Consider the following 21,538-nt stretch of genomic DNA (forward strand, 5'->3'; position numbering starts at 1 on the left):
CTTTTTATAATATGAAGATTTTCATCAATCTTTCTTGATCCAGTTCAATCCTTTTTTTCCTTGTCTTACCCAACATATATGTGAATAAAGAGAATCACTGTCTTCCATTTTACAGCACTTTCATTTATTCTTTCCTTGGGGGCCATGTCTTCTAGGCCTGTTACAGTTTCTGCTGATTCCCTCTGAACTTTTTCTGATTGTTCCAAGTTTTTACTGAAATGCAGAATCCAAGCTGATCATAGTGCTCTAGTGGAGGTCTAATCAGTGTTAAGTTCAAAGATTTTTTTTTTTTATATCTTGTGAATACTATGATACTGTTTTTAAATTCAACCATAACTTGTGTTCTCTTCGTGATCCCACATCTCTTTCATTTCTCTAGCCTATATTTGTAGGCTAAAAATTTCTAAATAAATAAAGTCGCATGCACTGGTCCCTGCTGAATCACAGGGAAGAGGAGGGCAGGCCCTTTCACTTGTATTCTAATTCTGCCCTCTCAACATACTTCACCCCAGTTTGATATCATCTTCATAAATATATGCCCTGTCCCATCATACAAGTCATCATTGAAAGTACTGAGTAGCACCAGAGCCAGTATTGGTTCCTTTGGAGCTTACATGATGCAAACTGTGCCCTTCTAATAATGAACCATTGATAACAATTCTGTGGAAAATTTTCCAACAGCCTCTCCATCCACCCTGTATTAGCTCTCTAGTTCAGGCTCTTTTTATTTGTTCATAAGAATACCAGTTCAAAAAATGTTGAAAGCTTTTGCAAATTTTTCTCTTTTTATAGGACTTGTTACTTTGCTCTACAAGTAAATTGAATTGGCTTGGCCTGATTTCTCCCTAACAAATTCATGCTGGCTTTTATTCATCTCTTTCTTTTGGCCACAGTCCCTGGTTATCCATTCTGAGATTTGGAAGTTCTTTTTCCTAATAAAGTATGCCATTCATTTTTATTTGAAAGTTCTGGTTTTTTTTTCTTTTATTTATGCCTGTCTTAAATAGCACTGCTTTTTATTTGCATCAGTGCAGAGGAAAAAGAAAACGTAGACCTTTGTATGTACTCTGACAAAAGCGTTGGGTGGCCTTCCACAGCTTTTAAATATAAAAGAAAGAGTAATAGAATTAAGAATAGAGTCTGATATGATGTAGATTTTAAGGCTTTTTAAAGGAGAGAATACATCTTCTGTCCAGTGGGACGCTACAGAATTAAAAACAAGAGAAGACTGGAATCTCACATACAAGTTAGAGCCTCATGGTCCACATAACTGGTACATCAATCCTGAATAGTACTTTCTCTCACCTTACCGATTTCTGAAGGGCAACCACTGCATCCACATGCAAATGGGAGATGGTGCAGTTGAGATCTAAGAAACCGTTAATGGAGAGTTCTTATTTGCTAGCAGAATCAGCTAAATACTTTTTTTTTCCCCCTCCTTATTCTGCCTTGGCTTAACTTATTTTTATTGCTTTTTGTTCTGCAGTCTTTGTGTTTTGTTTCCTTGTGCCTGGTAGAACTGTTATGGCATCATGATTCCTGTGAGCACGACTTTGTTGTTGCAGATATGCTACCGTTGTCTGATCTGACTTTAGGCTTTAGAACAACGTGCGTTTTCTCTTCGTGGAAATGATACAATGAACTATGTGTCATCAAATCTCTAAAATCTGTGCAGTTTGATGTGTTTTGCTTATAAAAAGAATTCAAAGAGGATATTCTTCAATTATACCGGTTGGTTTATAAGGGTAACGGGCGTATTATAAGTACATTGCTCCCTGAACTAGAAAGGAGAAACACAAAATCAAATGGCTTTTCAGTGAGATGTTGTGTTGTACCTGTGATGTGAGCTTAGTTTTGGAAGTATAAGGATTCGGAGTTTGCTTGTTTTATGGCCTCTGTAATCACATAGGAAACCGCTACTTGTTTATGCACTGGCTCCTATTGCCAGGTAGGCAGTTTCTTCTCAATTCTAAACGAAAGAACATCTTGTTCTTTCTGTTCCAGTGGCACGGTACCCATATGCTCATTTGCATTCCTAGATATTCATTATAATTTATAAAGCAAAAAAGATTTCTGTTTTGCATAGCTAGTTTTCATAAATATAAATAAAAAGAGCCAAAGCTGTCAAAATCCGTCCTTCTGGCAACCTCCCACAGTTGTGCCAAAGGAAAAAGGAAGGATTGAAAACCCATCAAGGAGATAATAATAATGAGAAATCAGAACTTTTTGAAATCTTTCACATTCCTTTCACATTCTTATGAGGAACCAGATACATGATACATAAGTTTATATATTCTGAATAATTTCTCAGTGACTTCAATCAGAAAAGAGAATGTGAAGAATTGTAGCATAAATGTAATGACGACAGACAATGAATCTGTATTAGTGAGCAATTTGAGAAAATTTTGGGGCCTTGTTCCTACATGTGCACAGTCTTCAGAAATCATTATCTGCTTTGCCTTGCCCCCGATCTATGCTGCTGCCTTTGGCCAATTATTCAAACTCTCTATGACTAGACTGCTAGCCTAGCTGGAGACTGTAGCACAGGGGTTAAATGTTTGCTATTTTGTGGCTGACTCAATCTGACCACAGATAAAGTCACCCCAAGGAAGCCATATTCTGTTCATAATGGAAATTACAGCCACTACCTTGGCTAAGTTTGTTTCTACTCTCACCTGTTTGCAATGGCCTGTAATTTTACAGCCAGAGACTTTCCTTCTAGGGTTTGTTTATCCAAGAAAGCACATACACAGTAACCAAGGGTGTGGATTTACTGCACGTAATTACTGCGTATTAAAACCTTACGTGCATATTTTTGTCGCGCCTTGACATGAAGTGAACAGTGCTCCAAAGAATCATTCTTGGTGCACGTTAATGCCGTACGTGCGCAATGCCTGCGTTGTGAATGCATGCCGCAGCTTGCTACCTGCTGTACTAGTTTCCTGTGGAGGTGAGAAGTTAGTCTGCCCCAGGAGCGATGTTTAGTTGAGAGTTTTTGCTCACAAAAGCAGATCAGCAATTTTCAGGGAGCGAGAACAAAGGTCACTACAGAACTTCCATTGTTTTAATGGATAAGTTTGGAGGTTGGTTTTGAACAGATAGTCAGTTCAAATGAGCAAAGGCAAAAGGTAAACATTTGGTTATAGAAATAGTTTTATTCACAGAAGTGGTCTTTCCAAGACAGATTTTTTGACTTATGAGCCTTTTCCTTTTCTCTCTAACATTTTTTAATTAACTGTCTTGCTCAGTTAATGGTATTTGAGCCTAAGGAATTTGCACTGTACCTGGTAACCCAGACTTCAAAAGCAAACAAACTATCTCCACTAAGGTGCCTATTTTCAGAAATCACTTCATACAGACCTCCCAGGAGCCGGCAGTCCGAGATGTCTGTGCCAGTCACTCAGCACAGTTGCTTCTCTGTAGGCTGTTTCACTTTTTTTCATTTTGGGGATTATAGAAAATAACCTTCTCCGTTCCCCATCTTTATCTTACTGCATGCCAGGACTTTCCACGCATGTGTAGAGGTCCAGCATTTCCAGAGCTGGATTTACTGCTTGCACGCATACTGCTCACTTTGGCCATCTCCCTGCTGCCTGATGGAGGCAGCGGGCTGCGCGGAGCCCCGAGGGACCCCTCCGAAGGGAGTGGATGGGAGGGGGCTGCTGATGGCTCAGGAGTCGTCTGGTCTGCATCCCGCTCTGCGAGTACTCACAAATGATCCCCTGGGACTGAATGTCACCGGGCAGGAGCACAAGCCAAGCTGCTTACCCTGGGAGGCTGCCAGGCTGAACTCTCCTTCTGTAACGCTCAGGACCTGCCGTGGAGTCGGGCCTCCACTCTTCGTTCTCTCTTTTGACTGACTTGGTTCAGGTCGGTTCCTATGCTTTTTCCCACGTAAGCATGTGCAAAGTGGCGTTAAATCTCAGGCCATGCTGTAGCCTGGCTGGCTGTGAACAAATGTATGGCTACATTTGCGTGATGCGATGCTCAAGCTAATGCTCTCTGCCTGTCACTCACACAGGTCTGTATAGATGTGGCCTTAGTTCTCCGTCCGAAAAGTGGAGACAGTAGTATGAACCATTTTTTGTTAGGATTAATGAATATACTAATGAACAGCAAGATATATTATTTAGACATTACAGTTACAATCACTGTATGTTGGCCTTTTAAGAATGGCAGAATATACCAGACAGTGGCCACTAACTCTTGCTTGATAGTGAGAGGGAGATCCAATCGTCCTGAACTACGAAACGAAAAGCCTTATCTGGCCAATGCCTGCTTTCAGTATTCAGGATTTCTGCCAGTTCATGCCTGAAAATGTATGCACTCGGCATGAACCTAATACAATTTTCCACATGGATCAGCGAGATCTTTATATGTACTTTCCTGATCTCTTAGTACTTACCCAAGCAGTGACAACATTTCCTTACGTGTAGAGAGGAGTGGAAGATACGTGCCTCTTTATTCTCTAGCTGCTGTCCATCTCTGATCTCTTGCTAAGCCTGTTATTTCGTAATATGTAACCTAGACACTGATACTGGGCAGCACACATCAAATCTGTATGTTGAACTGTATCAGTTATAATGCACGTATTTATCTGGAATCTACCTCCTTTGTGATCTGCGGAGGTATACTGAAATAATGCAGAGCCTAAAATAGAACTTGTATGGAAGAGCAGGGTAGCTAACCAGTGATTTTTTCCCCCCCCAAGTGAACCTTTCTGTCCTTCCTAAGTAACTGCATCATATAAAGGGCTGCCTCTATTCAGTCCAGAGACTGCTGTATTTCAAGGATGAGTGGCGTGATCTCTTTATATAATTTGTAAATTATTTGGTCATGTTCTGCCAAACTTGATCTGGCAGAACGTAGGACTTTTCGATCTTCTTGTTTTATGAACCTCTGCCTAAGCTGCTGAGGATACTTTGGTGTAACATAAATATTTACAATACTATCAGGAATATTCCCTTTCTCTTCCCCTCTGTCTCAACCCTGCAGACACACTGTATTGCATGGAGTGGCTGGCAACAGTTATGCATATTGCTTACTCTGTTCACTCGAGCTTTGCTGTCAGTGCTGGCTTTTGATGAGAAAGATTCTCCTAGCAGGTATTTTGTCTGTTATACCTACTAAACACAAATACTGCATAAAAACCCTAAGCTTGAAAGATAACTTTTAAAAATTATTTGTTTAGCCTGTTGTTCTTCCTAGCACATGTACTAATATTTGTCACAGTTGGATAACGTAAGAAGTGGAAGCAATTTGACCTGACACTTCTCAAATGAAACACTCTTCTAACATACCCAGTGGCCCCAAGCTCTCCCCCTCCTTGTAGAGCAGTCCAGTTATCTCCCAGATAATGAGGTCTCGCCCAATGGCACCAGTATTACATTGTGAGTAGCTTTATAGAGCAGAATTCTATAAAAGAAATCCAGCTGGGTAACAGAACTTGGTACCTTTATAGGCACTGAATCATTTTATCCCTTAGGGGTTATTTTCTTCACTGGATTTTATGTTTTTGGCAGGCTTTAAATCTGTTGATGCAGTCTTCTGTCTTACAGAAATGCTAATGAAACCTGGTTCCAATAAACAAATACAATGACAAGAAAGAGCTTCCAACTTAACTACTCAAGCAATATAATTGTTTGTTTAAGTGCAAGATGCAAAGTGTGGGTTACGGAGGAGAGACAGTCACCAGGCAAAGTGACATTCTCAGCAATGATTTGGAAGCAAACATTGAGTCGTTGCTGATAAAATAGGCTGAGGCTCGTGGAATGGAAAATAATGATAGGGACAGGACAGTCATACAGTGCAATATGGAACTTTGGGAAGCCGGATCTATATACGTAAAATATGAATAAATGCAGCCAGGTGCAAAGCTGCTCATCTAGCAACAATAAACATCAGTCATTGTAACTTCTACAAAAGTGAGAGATTATCCTAAATTTTTTTTTTTTAAGTAGTAGGTAGAAGTTTGGAAGTAATTTTACCTCATAGCTATCGCCACGTTTTTAATTTGCATTTTATTTTGATTTGGTTGTACCTGTACTCTGTGAGGAGGTACGTGCGTCCTGCTCTGTGTTTGTGATTTCCTAATACACCTCAGACACAATGTACTTAAAATGGTTATGTCCAAATTTTTTGGTGGAAGAGCTGAGTCTATAAGCTTGGGTCCTTACAGTAGACTGGTGTTTAAATAAAAACTACTTTTTACAGGTTTCATACATAGAAACAAAATATGCAAATTGCTTATGCAGGGACACAGGGAACACAATAAATAAATTGCAAGTTGTTTAAGATTTGTTGTGGATTCGTTTATAGGACTTCAGTTAAAAATTTTTAATGACTCCGTGTTGTATGTCAGGCAGTAATCAGTGGGTAGTATAGGAGCCAGTCCTAATGAATTAGCAGATAACACCAAGTCATGAATATATGATTAGAGTTAACTCAGTAAAAAAAAAATATTCTTTGTCTGGTATTTGATGGTTTAGAATTTAGTAATGAGATTGTAAATTTGAAATAAATTTTCTGTAAGTTATTATCTTAATCAGACGAAGTCACTAAAGAACAAAAATGTTTCCGGTAGTTTTCAGAAATGAGCTAAATAGCCCTTAATATAAAATATCTGATTCTGTGTGGCATTCCTACTATCAAAAAGGAGAAATACAACAGCTTCATATAGCAGGTAGCATTTTTTAATGGTACTGCCATTAAAAGAAAAAGGAGGAGTAGAAGGATTGGGCTTCTCTGAGAGTTTGCTGTGTCACCTGTGCTTTAGGTTCTCCATCTCTAAAAATGGAACAACACTGCCTATATTTTTAAGATTCCCCATAAAAGATGAGAAGTTTAGAAAGTAAATATATACAATCTGAACGATATCCAGATTTATATTTCTTCTTCCTCAGTGTCAGGTAGTCTTTCTATCCTAATGATATGGTGTGATATGGTGATATTTGATGTGGTGTGATGTGCGATATGATCCTGACAGCTTACATTGCCAAAGCCTCGTCTTCCCTGTGTAGAGGATTTGAAGGTAGAGAGTTGAGAGTGCTAATCAGTACTAGGTGAATTCACTTTACATTGACTTGCTTTCTGAGTTTCTTTGTATTAGGATTAATGCATTTGTAGTTGGAGTACAGGAACGCGCTAACTCTCCTCAGTGGTTACGGACCTGGCACAGTTCAGCAAAGACATGAAAAGGCTAGGGAAGTGAACCCGAAAGCTCCACAGCATTTCAACCAGCTGTGGGCAGCCACAACGATTAACTTCCTGCCAGTGGTTTGCCAATTTCCTCAGTTCTGATGTGGGGAGACCAACTTCCCCGGCAGTCTCAGCCAAGGTTTCTCCTTCTGCTTGCCAGCCCACTGCGTACATAGTCCAGCATGATGATGGGGGCCATTTTCATCAGGCTGAAAATTATATACATAAGTCTTCCAATTCAGGAGACGAGGTGAAACACCTATGTCTGTGCTAAACTCTGGAAGTTCATTCTGAGAGGAACTATTGAGTGTTAGAGGTTGGAGCTAAAGTTTTAGGTTATAATTCTTTTTCCCTGTATAATTTTGTTATAGAATGCTTCCAATGACTTACTGTCTTCCAGTGTGTGGGGTTTTTTCCACAGGAAACACATTTGAATCTGTGAGAAGCTAGCTCTGCCTTCCACAGGTCCCTTCCATCCTTAACTATTCTAATTCTGATTCAGCTTCCACGAGCTGCATATTTTCATTTAAAAAAAAAAAAAAAAAAGCAAATATTCAGCTGGTTCTAGCAGACATGTAGACATGTTAGATTTCTTCATAGTGTTCTCACCTGCATTTCTGATGTAGAAATTCCCAGAACTGGCTCATTCCCAGGGTGTCTTTCTCCGTACCGTTTACTCTGCAGGACCACCTATTTGAGGCTATATTGGGCTCAGATGGAAGAGTATTTGAGACCATTTTCTGACGCTGAAAATTTCTCCTGATATCACATATTCTGTCATCTAAAGTTAAGGAAGGATTATAATCTAAGGCCATTCTCTCTTAAAGTCACTGGCCTTACAAGGTCTCACAAAACTTTAAAATCTCCCTTATGATTTTTTTCCTGCACTGTTTTCCCCATACTACTTCATTTTTCTTTCCCTGCCACCATGCAACACACAAATGGTAGTTTTTCTTCTGCTTCCTCACAGTGCGTTGATGCATATAAGATGCCACTTCTTCTTGCCGCTGGTAATAAAGAAAAGGTTGGTTATCAGCGCTCTAGCGATATTTTTAACGGAATGATGTCTCAGAAAAGAAAGTAAAAATTTTCTGGTGAAACATCCTTTCTACAGAAATACCCAAGCCAGAATATGTCTCAAATGTCTGTCTTTTAAAAACAAGTCAGCTGCTTGACTCATGAGCTGGAAAATAGCTAGGGTTGTAAGAAACACGATTTCATCGAGGTTCCATGATATGAACAATGAAAACTCAGCAAAACCCATCATATTTAAAAATATGAGCGAGGATATACTGTAAAGAACAGGGCAAACCCTTTGAGAAATATTTCATAAATATTCATTACAGTAAAACCAGAAATTTACCTTGCATTGTTCATTGCTTCTAATAACGCCTTTCTCAAAATTCTTAACTTATATTTAAAATAAATATCTGACTGTCAGACGTTCGTGGGTAACAGGCATAAACAGTTTATTTTTGTTTGATGAAATATTCGTTTGAGTACATAACAGGGATCATTTGAAAGAAAAAAAATGATAATTTTTTGGAAAAATATGTTTTTAATCTATTGATGTTTGAGTTTCCAAATCTTCCAAAAAGTTGCAGAAGAGTCCCTCAGTCTGAGTAAGAGAACCAGAAACAATGTTATTTGGCATAGATGACTCAAGAAAATGCTGTCTTTTGCTAATCTTCTGACATATTTCTACCTAGGACTATACTGTGCTCATGAATATATAGTTGGTAAAACAAATCTGGATATACGGATCTGACATTTTTGTGCTTGAACTTACTTGCTTCTCAGAGCAGGAGAAACATGAAGCTTGTCATATTTTCTAATGCAAACGATGCCATTAAGAGACTGTAGCAAAATGCTTCTACCTCATGAATTCAGTATTTGAGCCAAAATCACTTTCCTATGCTCCTGCTGTTGATTTTGAATCAAACATATTATTTACTCTTTTTAAAAATCTCCCAGTGGTTAGGCCCAATCGCTCCAAATCCCAGCAAATCCAATTTGCCATGACAAAGTAAAAAACTTAATAACTTGTGAAAAGCGTGGTTTGTTTTTTCTTAACTGTCTTGCTACTGTGAACCTTCCAAAAATATTCCTGCCATTAATTTCTGGTGCTCTCTTTCTCTGTTTCTAAAACCATTTCTCAAAGCACATCCCGTTCTTGCCACTGCAGGAATCAAAATGCCTGTGGATTTACTGTGTGGTGAAAATGCACTATGTTAATTGAATGTTAAGCGTTGCTTTTCAAATATAAAAATAATTGAACTTTTTGCATTCGACATAGCAGCAAGCCATTCTGTTAAAACGGCAATTAGACACCAGCTTCGATTTTACCCTTGACAGTCTTGCCACATATTTTGCTCTACAGACCTGACAATATGTCTTGTGCTCAAATTTCTCAATAACAACTTCTTTTTTGGTGCACCAGAACATGATTACAAAGTGAATAAAGTGCTGTAAAAATCTGTCTGCAAAAGCAGGATGCCTCGTGGTTTATTATTAAATATTTCAAAAGCTAGCTTCTTCCAAACATGCCGCATCAAGGCTTTACTCACGAGCCATCTAGGTACTTCATTTTGGCTAGGACCACTATATGCTGGGTAACAGTCCTTGGGCCCCTAGGAAATGAGAGTAGCCTAGATTCTTGAGGGAAGGAGAATTTCGATACAATTGTTGAAATACGAGCTAAACCAACGTGTGATGTCTCCACTGAGGAAACGGTCTTTGCTTTTTGGTACTGGTATTGCAATATATTTACTGAAGTCAGTAGTTATTTTGACTAGTGAAGTATCTGGTCTCTATCTGGTCCATTAGACTTCCAAAGATTTCAGAATAATCTAGTTACCATTGGAAGTATTAATGAATGTGCACTTGGTAAAAATATAACACCAGCCATAACACACCGTTTTCTATAAATCAGGCAAAAGGCAACAATAAAAACTGTAAATAAGAGAATGTAGAAAGAGGTAGATTAAACATCATTGTTTATTCCCACCCCAAGTTCCTCCCACTGAATTGATGTTTCCTGGCCAAGAGTGAATATCTAACATTCATTTCCTATCCAGAAGAACTGCATATCCTGCTACCAAAATAAAACAAAATTCCTTTGAATAGGTACAGATGTTCTGAGCCTCCTACAGTAGAGAAGGATACCAGTAAAGAGGTGCAGGACCAGGTAGTTATCTCTCTCAAACCAGGCAGCTATTATAAATGAGTCGGATGCTGGAGCCAGAGGTGTTTTATTAAACTGGTATGTGAGTCAATTCACTTTTTTATGGGTGGTTTCCATGGCTGTACGTGGATCAGTCTTCTGTGTTTCTGAGGCAGATTTTCTTCTGATTTCAGCTGTGCTTAATGCTTTCTTAAAATGGCTCTTCAGGAAACAGGAAAGGTGCTAAGGTCTTGGTCCGGGTTCTCAGAGGCATGTAGGCTTTTCTCTGAATGAGTTCAACGAAGGCAGAAATTCTCTAGGTGGATGGTGAGCTCATCTCACCGCTCCTTGTTGCTGAAAGCGAAATTGCCGCTCTGGCTCTCCCCTCACCACCGTACGCTCTTGCTCTTCACCGTGCACAGTCACGTTCGTCCCAGCTGACGGGTAGAGATCTAGCCTAGGAAAAGGTGGGACCGTGCAGCAGCGTGAAAGCCACCATCTGTAGTGGCAGAAGTTGTCAGACTGCCTCAGCCATTTCAGAGACCTTCCCTAAATTGCTTGAAGTAGAACACCTAAACACTTCAAGCAATTTGGCTTCCTATCAGTAGTGTAAACTCATCTCTTTTCTTTCTTCTTTTATTCTTTTTTAAACAGAGGAACAGCTTGGCTGAGCTTTCTGTTCCCTTCACAACTCTCCAAGCTTTGCCCTCAGCTTTTTACCACCCAGTCAAATGGCAAATCCCAAAGAAGTTACACCCATTTTGTTTTCTTCCTCCCTTTCTGTCTTTTAACAAAAACTCTGCTGGATGCACAGTGGCAAAGCTCAGATCTGAATAGAAAAGCCTCCACCCAGTTGATGCCGCAAGAGAAGGGTGTTTTTAGACTTACTTGCAGGTTCACTGTAATTTTCAAAAGATTACCCGGGGCTGACAATCTGCTTCAACTCCGGGCCGATAAATACTGGCAGCATTTTACGTAATGTTTCACTGGAGAAACAGCTTCAGGGGAAGAGAGCTACCTAACTGCCGTTGACGTCAGTTGGGTTTTGGTACCCAGGGAGGGTTTTTTAGGAACTTACATCTCAGACTGAGAGGCTCTTTTGCTGGGCAATTTGTTGTTGCCTTTAATAAGGATCACATTGCCAACGTTGGTCCCTGTTATTTTTATTAGTCCGTTAACCCAGTCGTTTAATTACCAGTGTACTTCTGGAATCTTGCAGAACAATTAAAAGCTTCCCTAATAATTTACAAAACACTGTTTTTTTCCTTTTGTTTGAAGGGATGTGCTTCTGCAACTGAAGGGGTGCATATTGCTGATGACCTGATGGAAATGGGTGACCTGCACAGAGCGTGTAGGAATGGACTGGAGGCCTGAGAGGAGAAGGCAGGGCTGGGAAAAGGGAGGCACAAAACAGAGCACGGGGAGGCTGGAATACAGAGAAAATGGTGTTTGATGGGAAGCATCTCGTAGACTTAGGAAAAAAGCAGCAAAGGTTTAGGCCAGCTATGAAAGTACTGCATGTACAAATGAAGGTGAATAGAGAATGCACCCCAAATGGGCTCAAGGGCTTTGAAAGGTTCACTCAGCTCTGTCTCTTAACTTTCCATTGCTTTTTACACATTTGTGGTACATACAAGCTATTTTTTTCTCTAACCACTGTTGTGAAATGATTCTGTTTGCCCTGTGATATAATTCCACGTAAGTTATCCAAAGCAATCTGTACTTTTTAGACACTTCAGTAGCTGCCATCCCTGGAGACTAAAAAGCTATCTTTATTTATAGGACAAAATCAGTGTAATAACCAGCATGGTCTTTCATATTTGCTTGCTTTACTACAGTCCTGATTCACAGGGAGTACCTAATATTACTCCCAGTTTCATTCCTTGTATAACCTCTATGCTTAGAATGACAAGTGTAACACTTGTACGTTGTGATGCACGCTCCAGGAATTATATTTACATCTATCAAATGATTTTACATATACTGGAAGTAGTACTTGAAATGGTGTTACAGTATAGTCAACAGCCATAACTGGGTGCCACCCAAAAAGGCCAGTAAAAACATTTCACATTCATTTGAATGCATTTTATTATAAGACTTGCTTTAAGAAGTTAAAAAAAATTTATTGTGCTTCACAGTAAAACCCATATGTAGTGTATACACTATCTAGGACAGGCTGTGAATTAAAAATGGCTAATATTAGGAAGTAATGTGAAAACCAGAAATATTACGAGATACATTTTTTATCAACATACGTTTTAAAAGATGTCACTTTTGTATCTTAGTGGTACAAGTGGAACAGCATTTTCTGCTACTGTAAACATGAACATACTTACTGCATGTGAAGTCTTAAACATACTGTCTGTATTTTTGTATGCACATCTTACATGTGTGGATGGACTTTATATAATATATATACCTATAGTTCTAATAATAAGCAGGTTGTGATATTCTTGGGGGTAAGCAAGGGCCTATTTAATAACAAAGTAGACCATATATAATCCTCTTGCACGTCACCTCTTAATATTTTTAAGAACTTTCTTTTGAGTTAAGCACTCAGGGAAGCATTAAATCTAAAACCAGAAATTATATCTAAAATCCAGCTTCTTAGCAACTGAGAACAAGACCAACAACATTGAGTCATTTATTTTTCAGTATAAGATCATCTCAGCAAATTGATTACTTTTGTGAGTATTTTATAAGGTTACTAAAGCACACTTTGAAGTAGGAGAGAGATACTGAAACTTGAAAAAACCTCTCTCTCATATGTTTTTTTCTCAGGAAGACAACCACCTGCTATAACTTTATAGGACATTTCTGAAAGATTTCTGTGCCACTGGAAATAAAAATAAAAACAAACCCCAGAGTAAATAAGGGCCTGGAGAATCCCCTTTAAAAGGATCTTTTATAAATGGTTTAAAGTGAAGTGAGATCTGTAGGCTTGGTGGTTTTCCCAGAAAACTGTGTATTTTGTACACTGCTTTATTTTTGTCACTCAGCTTGGCATTTTTGCAAGAGTATTTCTGTATGCAGGTGCTAATCCAGCCTGTAGCAATAACACAGAACAGAAAACTAAGTGCATTATTGCTGTTCTTAAAAAATTAAGGAAATTGTACGTGTATTAGAAAGCAGTATGAGATGTTTACTCTTTAGAAAAATAAGTATTACTATGATTAATAAACGTCAGTTCTTGGAAAATATATATAAGACTGATTTTCTCAGAAACCTCCAATAAAAAGCAAGATCAGATCATTTTGATTATTAGCGTTATTAACATAGGTTCCTATATTTGACTGCATCCTCATGCTTTGGTAAACTATAGCTACTTTTGCAATTGTTAAATCACAGAAAGGGAACTAAGGAAATAGAAATTACAAGAAATAAACTTATGCTGAAAATCCTTCTGGATTCTGCTGAACTTGAAGGTGACCCTGACTCTTCCATAAAAGGAAGGAAATTGCTTTAGGCTCATATTCTAACTTGCACTGAAGGAATCTCTAAAGGCTTAGAGTTTTCACTTTAACTGGATAAACAGACAGATATTCACATGCAGCGAACTACCTTTTGCACCTGCCAAAATGTACTGGAAATCCTGTGACAACAGGTTTTTTGGCAAAAGTCAATCTTTTGCTTCCAGCCATGACCAGACCGAAAAAGTGCAGAGGTGCAGAAAAATAAAAGAAGGAGAGGAAAAAAGCAATACAGGTTTTGACTCTGAGAAAAATTTGCTTGTTGCTTTTTGTGATTGTTTAGATTGGTTTAGATTTCACCTTGTACCAGTGGGCAGTCTCCCACAACTTGTATGTTTGCTCATATTGTCATTCCCAAGCAGCCTGCTCCTCCACGTTTAGCTCCAGACAAGCAGAAAATGTATAATGTGGAACGGACCTCTAGCTTGATACCAAAAAAGTAAAGAGAGGCTTTTAACAATGATCATTTAAATCTAGTTCCTTGGAAAAATTCAGGTTTTGAATGTGCAGAATGTCAAACAGTTGCTGTACATTCAGGGTTTGGGGAGACATAGGGGAAAGTTTCCTCACCAGGAGGGTTTGCAAGAATGTCGATCATATGAGGACAAAAACATGTGCGCCTCCATTGACTTTAGTGAAGTTACATGGACTTATAGCGGCATGATTTACCTGAGCTTTGATCTTCAATTTTGTCCAACCCATTTTATTTCATTTCAGAATATTTCGCCTCTTGCCCTGGCCCTTCCCCTCAGCGACCCGTTTGTTTCTGGGCAGCTATGCATAGAAGCCTTCTTCAAAGTACTGTATTTGCAAAATAAAAAATTAGAGTACGTTTATAAGAACTGTCCTATTTAATCTTAGTGCATGTTTTAAACCGTTTGGTTTTGTTCTTAAATTATTTTGTGGTTACCTAAGAGATTAGGGAATGGAACAGGAGGAGTTCTGGTCTTTGAAGCAAAGGTGTGCCTAGGGAGCCTTTTAGAAATTTAGCTGTGTGCCTGATACACTTAGGGAACGTGCTGTGCTTGCAGTGCATGTGTCATGTAATCTCATCAGCATAACACCGCCATGGTTTATACTGTTACGACTTTAAAGAATTAACCATGAGATAAGTCATACAGTACTTGCGGTAACTTTCTGTTGTTGTTATTGTTTTAAGAGTAAAAAATATTTGTGAACACTCTTGTATATACAATTCCAGAGCCTGAATTACTACAACATTTGTCTGGGTTTATTTTGGCACCGGTTTCAATGTTCTGGTCTACAGCATTTGTTTATTTGCTTAACTCTTGTCCTAAATTTCCAAAAGAAACCCTCAATTTCCATTCAGTCACTCAGTTGCTTTTCTGAAAATCAACACCACTGTGGATTTGGGGAATATGGTAACAATGAAAATCTCTGTGTTTGCATGGATTTCTTTTTATTCTTATGGTCACCCCAAGTCACTGAGACAAGTAAATCTCACAGACTGAGACTCTGAGTATCCAAAGTCAGCCAGAATTTTGCAGGGGCACATCCTAGACTCTCTGCTGTAGTGAATTCCCTAAAAGGAGGCAAAGATGATTTTACAGTCCAAACTCAGAAAGATTTATTGAAAATATAAATAGAAGTGATTTTAAATCAATCTTGAATATGAACTCAACAGAAACAAGAATAGTTTATACATGTCTCTCCCTGCCCACCATGCCTTACTAGACAGGTCCTAGCTCGTAGCCTTGATTTCAGTGGACTCAGAAACTTTCTGACTGTCAACGCTGTATCGAGTCCCTCAGGAGCTTTTCTATCACTTCTTTCTTTCCAGTTGTGTCTCATTTACCTTGTGGCTTCTTGAACCTTTTCCTCCCAAGCGTGCTCAGCTAGCCCACCTGAATAAGGAGCAGTTTCTCACTCACAGAAGAAACGTCCTGACCCAGTCATATCCTCAAGGAACATAAGACAATTGTGAACATAAAGGAACAGTTTAAAAAACACAGTTGTGGGTTGTTGTTGTTTGTTTGTTGTTTGTTTTTTTTTTAAAAAAAGAACCATTCCAAAATATTTGTCACACTGTGTTTCATAAGAAAATTAAGGTTTTGTAAGCACAGACTAAAAAATGAAAGCTCAGAAGTAATACCAGATTTTCCTACAATGTTGCAGAAATACAGCTGCTGAAGTGTTTCAGTGTTCCTAATTTTGCAAGCAATTGCAGGGAAGCCTAGAGATGTTTGCTGAAATCCTGGGAGTAATGATCATGTTGCGAAATTTCTAGGGAATTGATTTCTGGTTGATATCCTACAGCATCTTGCTCAAAAGATGATTGAAGAGGACATTTCCTCTTTCTCTGGCATGACCATCACCTATTACTACTTTTCTTCAGAGTAGCTTGACTGCTTTCGAGTTACATTTCCTTCACAGTGCATGTCCAAAGAAGCTCTGCCTCAAGGAAAAGCAAAATTCTTTCCTCCTATTTCCCATGATGCTGGCAAACATAAATTTTATGTGCTATTCTCTTATCCTGTTTTATAATCTGATCTTACTTGCCACTCAAAAGATTTTTCTACAAGATGCATCTAAAGAGCTACTGATTATTTTTCTCTTCACCACAATTTTACTTGAAACCATTCCTAATTTCTCCAGCAAGAGAGGAAAATATGATGGTGTGGTTCTCATCACTGAAGTCAAGGTTGTGTCAGCCTTTCCATTATATAAACCCTTATTTTGAAGAGTTTCAAATTCAGCTGTAAAGATTCAATCTAAGCTGAAAACTGGCAAATTAAGTCTTTGCATGGGATGTGTTTCTTTGAATAAAAATATAAAAAACTGTATTTGATTGCCTTTGTGTATCTTAAGTCCTTGAAAGACCTGTCGAGCTACACTTAGAATGCACTTTATATCCTTGCAAGATCAATTTCCAGAGATGCTGCGTGTTTTCGGCTCTTAGTTTGCTGCAGTTGCTCAAATTTAGATTTTCATTATTTTTCTAAAATATTTTCTTGTTCTGGTTTTTATTTTTACTTAATCCTCCTACAATTTAAAAAATGCTTGCTTTCCTTTTGGTAGCATATTTACATTAAGAATGTACATTAATTTCTTACTTGCTTCTATTCCTATGCTATTTTTAAATAAAGTAGTTCAAGATTCTTTGTGTTGGATCATAACTACTGCAGTTCTAGCTTTGACAGTTAATTGCTACAGAGAAGTGGGACAGGAATAATTTAACCGACTCCTTTGTTTTTACAGTCAAGACGTCTTACTGCAACCTAGTCTACTGCCAAATTTTACCCAGTAATTCCTTCACCAGGATCAGTAAGATGTGAAGGACCGGAGGGCTATGCCTCAAGGTGCTGACCAGGGGTTGTTCTGGGAGATCAAAAATCAGTTGAGGTCAGATGTTGAGGGAGGTCTTCTCTGTTCTCAGACAGCAGAATAACATTGGTGATTAATGTGGAAGGAAATAGAAGAAAGGGGAAGGTGTACTTCCCAGCAAAATGTGATCATTGATAATCCTTGTTTACAGAGTTATAGGGAAAAAAACATATATATTCTTCTGTATTGGACTTCTGCCTTGGTTAGGTGATGTCAAGTTTGAAAAAGTTCTTAAAACATGACCTTTATTATTTTACTCTTTTTTTTTATATATATATGCCTGATGTTGGTATATCCCTGTTAAGTGGAGAGGTATTTTACCACAGATAAACACTGAATCACTGGCAGACGAAGGAAACAAACCCTGAAATTAACCCTGCAGAACGGGCAAAATGCCAAAGGAGCGTAGGTCACAATTCAATAAGCATTTAAGCATATGCTTAAGTTTATCCCTTTCCACCAAAGGACTTACGTAGGCTTAACTTTAAGTATGTGCTTACATCCCTTTGAAATCACATGATTAAGTGCTTTGGTGAATGTAAATTACTCAAAACTATAGTGGGACAACTCATGGAGATGGTATTTTGCAAGACCGGAAAATGTGTATTAGCGGTAGATTACAGGTATGTACTTACTGTCCCCGTAGAATTCCTCTTTTGTATATATACCTTTACACCACAACTGGTTTTATATGACAAAATCTTACATTTTTCATGTACCCATCGGTTTCAGGTCTTACCTCATCTGCTTTGCTGTTTCAAAGCTGGATGTTTTGTTTGTTTGTTTTTTAAAGAAAACTTTTCCTGAAATTACGGAATTACTAGATCATTTTGGGAATGCACCCATTTTTATTTGGGAACTCAGTTGTGGACTTTGGCTCTGAACTTTGGATACTAAATTCCAGAACTTTTGACCTGACAAAATAGCCAAAATAACCGGACTTAGATTCTTCACAAGGAACAACTAACGTTAACCTCTCTCTGTGTCAGTATGGCCATAGAGCTTTCGTGTTATTATAAGTATCAGCTCTTCAGTGATAAAGCCTCACTTCTTAATTGAAAACTATTATTTTCAGTACAATGCTTCTGCTGTTTTAGTCTTGCAGTTTTATATTTCTTTTGCTAGTCCACATGTTCTCCCTGGCAATATCTCTGTGTTCTACTGTATTTTCTGTAATTTGGCAAATAAATGAGTGTTTGAAGCTGATTTAATTACATTAGCATGAGATGCCAATTAGATGTTTGGAGAAAGATTTTGCTGAATGTTATTTCTTGAATAGCTGAACAAGGCACACTGGCCCACAGTTATTCAATTCCAGCCAGACTAACAATAATGTAAACCGAATCTCTTTCTGCATGTAGTCACTCCACACAAAGAATAAACAGTGGAGGCACTTTAATTCAAATGGTCTCTTGTTTTAATCATTAAAAAAGATAAACTCTCAAGAAATGTCCTCGTTTAGTTGTACTTTGCCTTCGTTTTTATATGAAGCCTTGGCAGACTGACCAATTTTAGAGATGAAAATTGGATAACTTAAAGCAAAGGACTGGAAGCCAGCTTCCTTAAATTCTCTTCCAGCTAGGCTATTCACTCCGAAACAATGTATCAAAAACTATGTTTATTCAAGTTAGACAGAGCTAATGAGCAAGCACAGCTCTCAGAAAGGCCAAGATGACAGATTTCCTAGTTTATTTCTAGTTTTTATGCGGAGGGTTTCAAGAACGGGATTGAAAGTGAAGTCTAACATCCATTCAGGCTGACGAATGATAATGCTTTGATTCCAGTAACGGCTTTTCTCCTAGTAATTCCCACTAAGTCCCACTCGACAACCCTAAGGGCTACAGAGTGTTCAGCAGTTCTAAAATATTCAACTTTTATTTAGGAGGCTGGTTATGAATTTCCAAGCCTATCTGTGGGCGCGTATTTATGAAATCTTTTACCCCAAGCAATCATAATGATACTGTTATTGAAGTTAGTCAGGGAAGCCTCTCTATAGTTTCAATACATTGATATAGTTCAAGTTTAAATATTGATATGGCTCTAAAGGTGCTTGGAGTCGTATTAAAATTAATGAATTAGAAAGCATTTTGGTAACTACTATGAAACCTGTGGAAGTATAGGACTTCTATGGACTGCATTAGGTACCGTTGCTACTGTTATTCTTTAGTCGTGGAAAGTTTGTCTTTGGAATTTTGCACTGAAAGAACAGAGAGATTTGCACAAAGGTACAAAACAGAGCAAGGCATGGTTATATAAATAGCAATGGCTTTGTGGGTCCTTTGCTTTATTGCAGCTATAGCGATAGAAGTAAGGGTTTCTCATCTATGATCTTTTGGCAATATCCTGCAAAGAGCCATACTATTGTATTGCTCAGGCTGTTACTATGGAAACAAAAATATTTTTAGTAGTGCCTTTCAGCTGAAAATCTCAGTATTTCTAAGGAACGCTGACGGAGTCTCCTAGCACCTGTGGGGCAGGTCAGTGCTCCACAAGTGGGAGTGATAAGATAGCGAGAGCTAAAGGACTTCTCTAAATTCACAGATAACACTCCCCTTAGAGTGGAGTCCCTATTTCTTGGCTTCATCCCTTCCTGTAACTGCCCTTGTGGAGCACCTTTTCCCCATGAATGTGAGCTAATGTGCAATTCAGTAGAAGATTTCATAAGCTAAAAAGATAAGCTGGATTTAGGTAATAAAGCCTTTTATTGCTAATTACTTGGGGTTTTTTTCATTAAGAGTAATAATAACTAAGTAAAATGTTTGGGGTTTTTTTGTCTGCATTGACTATTCACTTCTGTTTACAGAAATGTGCAAACAGAGGATGTCTTCTAATGAGAGAAAAGAAATCATTTAAGGTATGTTATTAGTGGATTGGTCTACTCTCCTTTTACCCTTTTCTTAATCAGAATAAGTTCATCTTTGTTGATAGTCTCTTTTTGCTTGCCAACTCTAGTTCCAATCCAATCCAATCTTTGTAATTAGTGCTTCCACACAAACCTGTTTCTTATGGTTCTTCGTTGCCTGTATACAATGCCTGGTATTTTTGGTCCAGCTAGGATGCATCACAAAACATATGCCAGTACAATCACTGCTAGTGTGCAATTCCGTCACCAGTTGCTGTAGATCATATAGACCAACATATCTTCTTATTTGCGAACAGCCTATCCGAAGCAAGGCTTACATGATACATGGCTGAGAAACGTGTGTTGACGCTAGCTTTTTTTATTGTTGCGGAAAATAGTTAATTTTTAAACTGAATTCCTGCAATATTACCTTAATTCTTCTTTCCAAAAAGAGCTGCCTGAATTTTCTCAAAACTAGGAATAACTGTGCTATAGAAGTCATTTTATGCTCTTATAAAAATGATTCCTGAAACACCCCCAAAACTCCAACTACGCTGGCAGCTCAAGGGGTGAAATTAATCCAAAACATAGCAAAAAGCAGTTACAAAACAGTATTTTGGCTAGAATCCAAGAAATCTGTTAGCTATTCTGCAGTGATATGGCTATCCTCCCAGTGATGACTTAAAAAAGAAAATTGAGAAGATACTAAGGACTGGGAAAGTGATAATTTTATCTGGAACGTCATGGCCAAATTCTGAGGACAGCATGTAAATGTCTGTAGAGGGAGAAAAAAAACCTCACTTCAAAATGACCTCATCCAGAAGAAATCCGACTGCCATATGTTCGTTTGGCCTGCATTTGATACCATAAAGATTCTAAGATACATGCAAGGAGGAGAGGGGGGTGGTTTCTCTCTTTTAGAGGAAGAAACATATAATGAAGTAGCTGTAAATCTGCATCTTGATTTGTTCATGCTAATTTTTAATCTGCTCCAGAGGCTTGCTGAGATGTAAAACACAACAATTTTAACCAGAAAAATGGACGTATGCTATAGCAGCAGTTTACTGTCCCCCTCTGCCAACCAGAGACCATCTAATATGTAGCAAGCAAAGACCAAGCCACATTTGCCCTTCTATAAACCTGGAAAGCAGAGGCAAAATGAATTAATGATCCCACAATATTGGGAAATCTGTTAATAGTTTTTCCACTGATTTTGTGGTCACCCGTAATGAGTTATAGGAATATAATTTGTGATGCAATTTTTTTTTCCTTTGAGTTTAAATCCAACTACTATGAAAACAATGATAAGTGGAATGCAAATTCCGTTCCAAAATATTTCTCTAATATGGGAGAGGCCTCTGTTCCCATACCCTTTTTAAAATGAAATGGCTTATGCAGAAGTAGTGCTGCTGAGGGGCTTCCACCCAAAACACATCAACACTTAATTAAATTACGGTGCTATCTGAGAAAAGAGGTGCAGCAATTTCAGTGGCTGACAGCTGAATTTACACGCATTGATTT

The 21,538-nt window shown here is 38.3% G+C and overlaps 1 protein-coding gene across 6 annotated transcripts in view; it reads left to right on the top strand.

Moving 5' to 3' along the window:
- The window catches only part of ARSJ (arylsulfatase family member J), a 214,108-nt gene that overhangs the window by 122,726 nt on the left and 69,844 nt on the right, over positions 1 to 21,538 (top strand). For 5 of the 6 annotated variants that reach the window (XM_087737055.1, XM_087737054.1, XM_087737059.1 and 2 more), the window contains one exon: positions 19,979 to 20,029. The exons of the other annotated variant lie outside the window; for it this stretch is intronic. The gene's annotated coding sequence lies outside the window, so the exon portion shown is untranslated. The remainder of the gene's footprint in view (positions 1 to 19,978; positions 20,030 to 21,538) is intronic. 6 annotated transcript variants of the gene reach the window in all.

Source organism: Nipponia nippon, unplaced genomic scaffold, assembly GCF_047370975.1.
Source record: "Nipponia nippon isolate SJK-2023a ecotype South Korea unplaced genomic scaffold, ASM4737097v1 scaffold_6, whole genome shotgun sequence".
NCBI lineage: Eukaryota > Metazoa > Chordata > Aves > Pelecaniformes > Threskiornithidae > Nipponia > Nipponia nippon.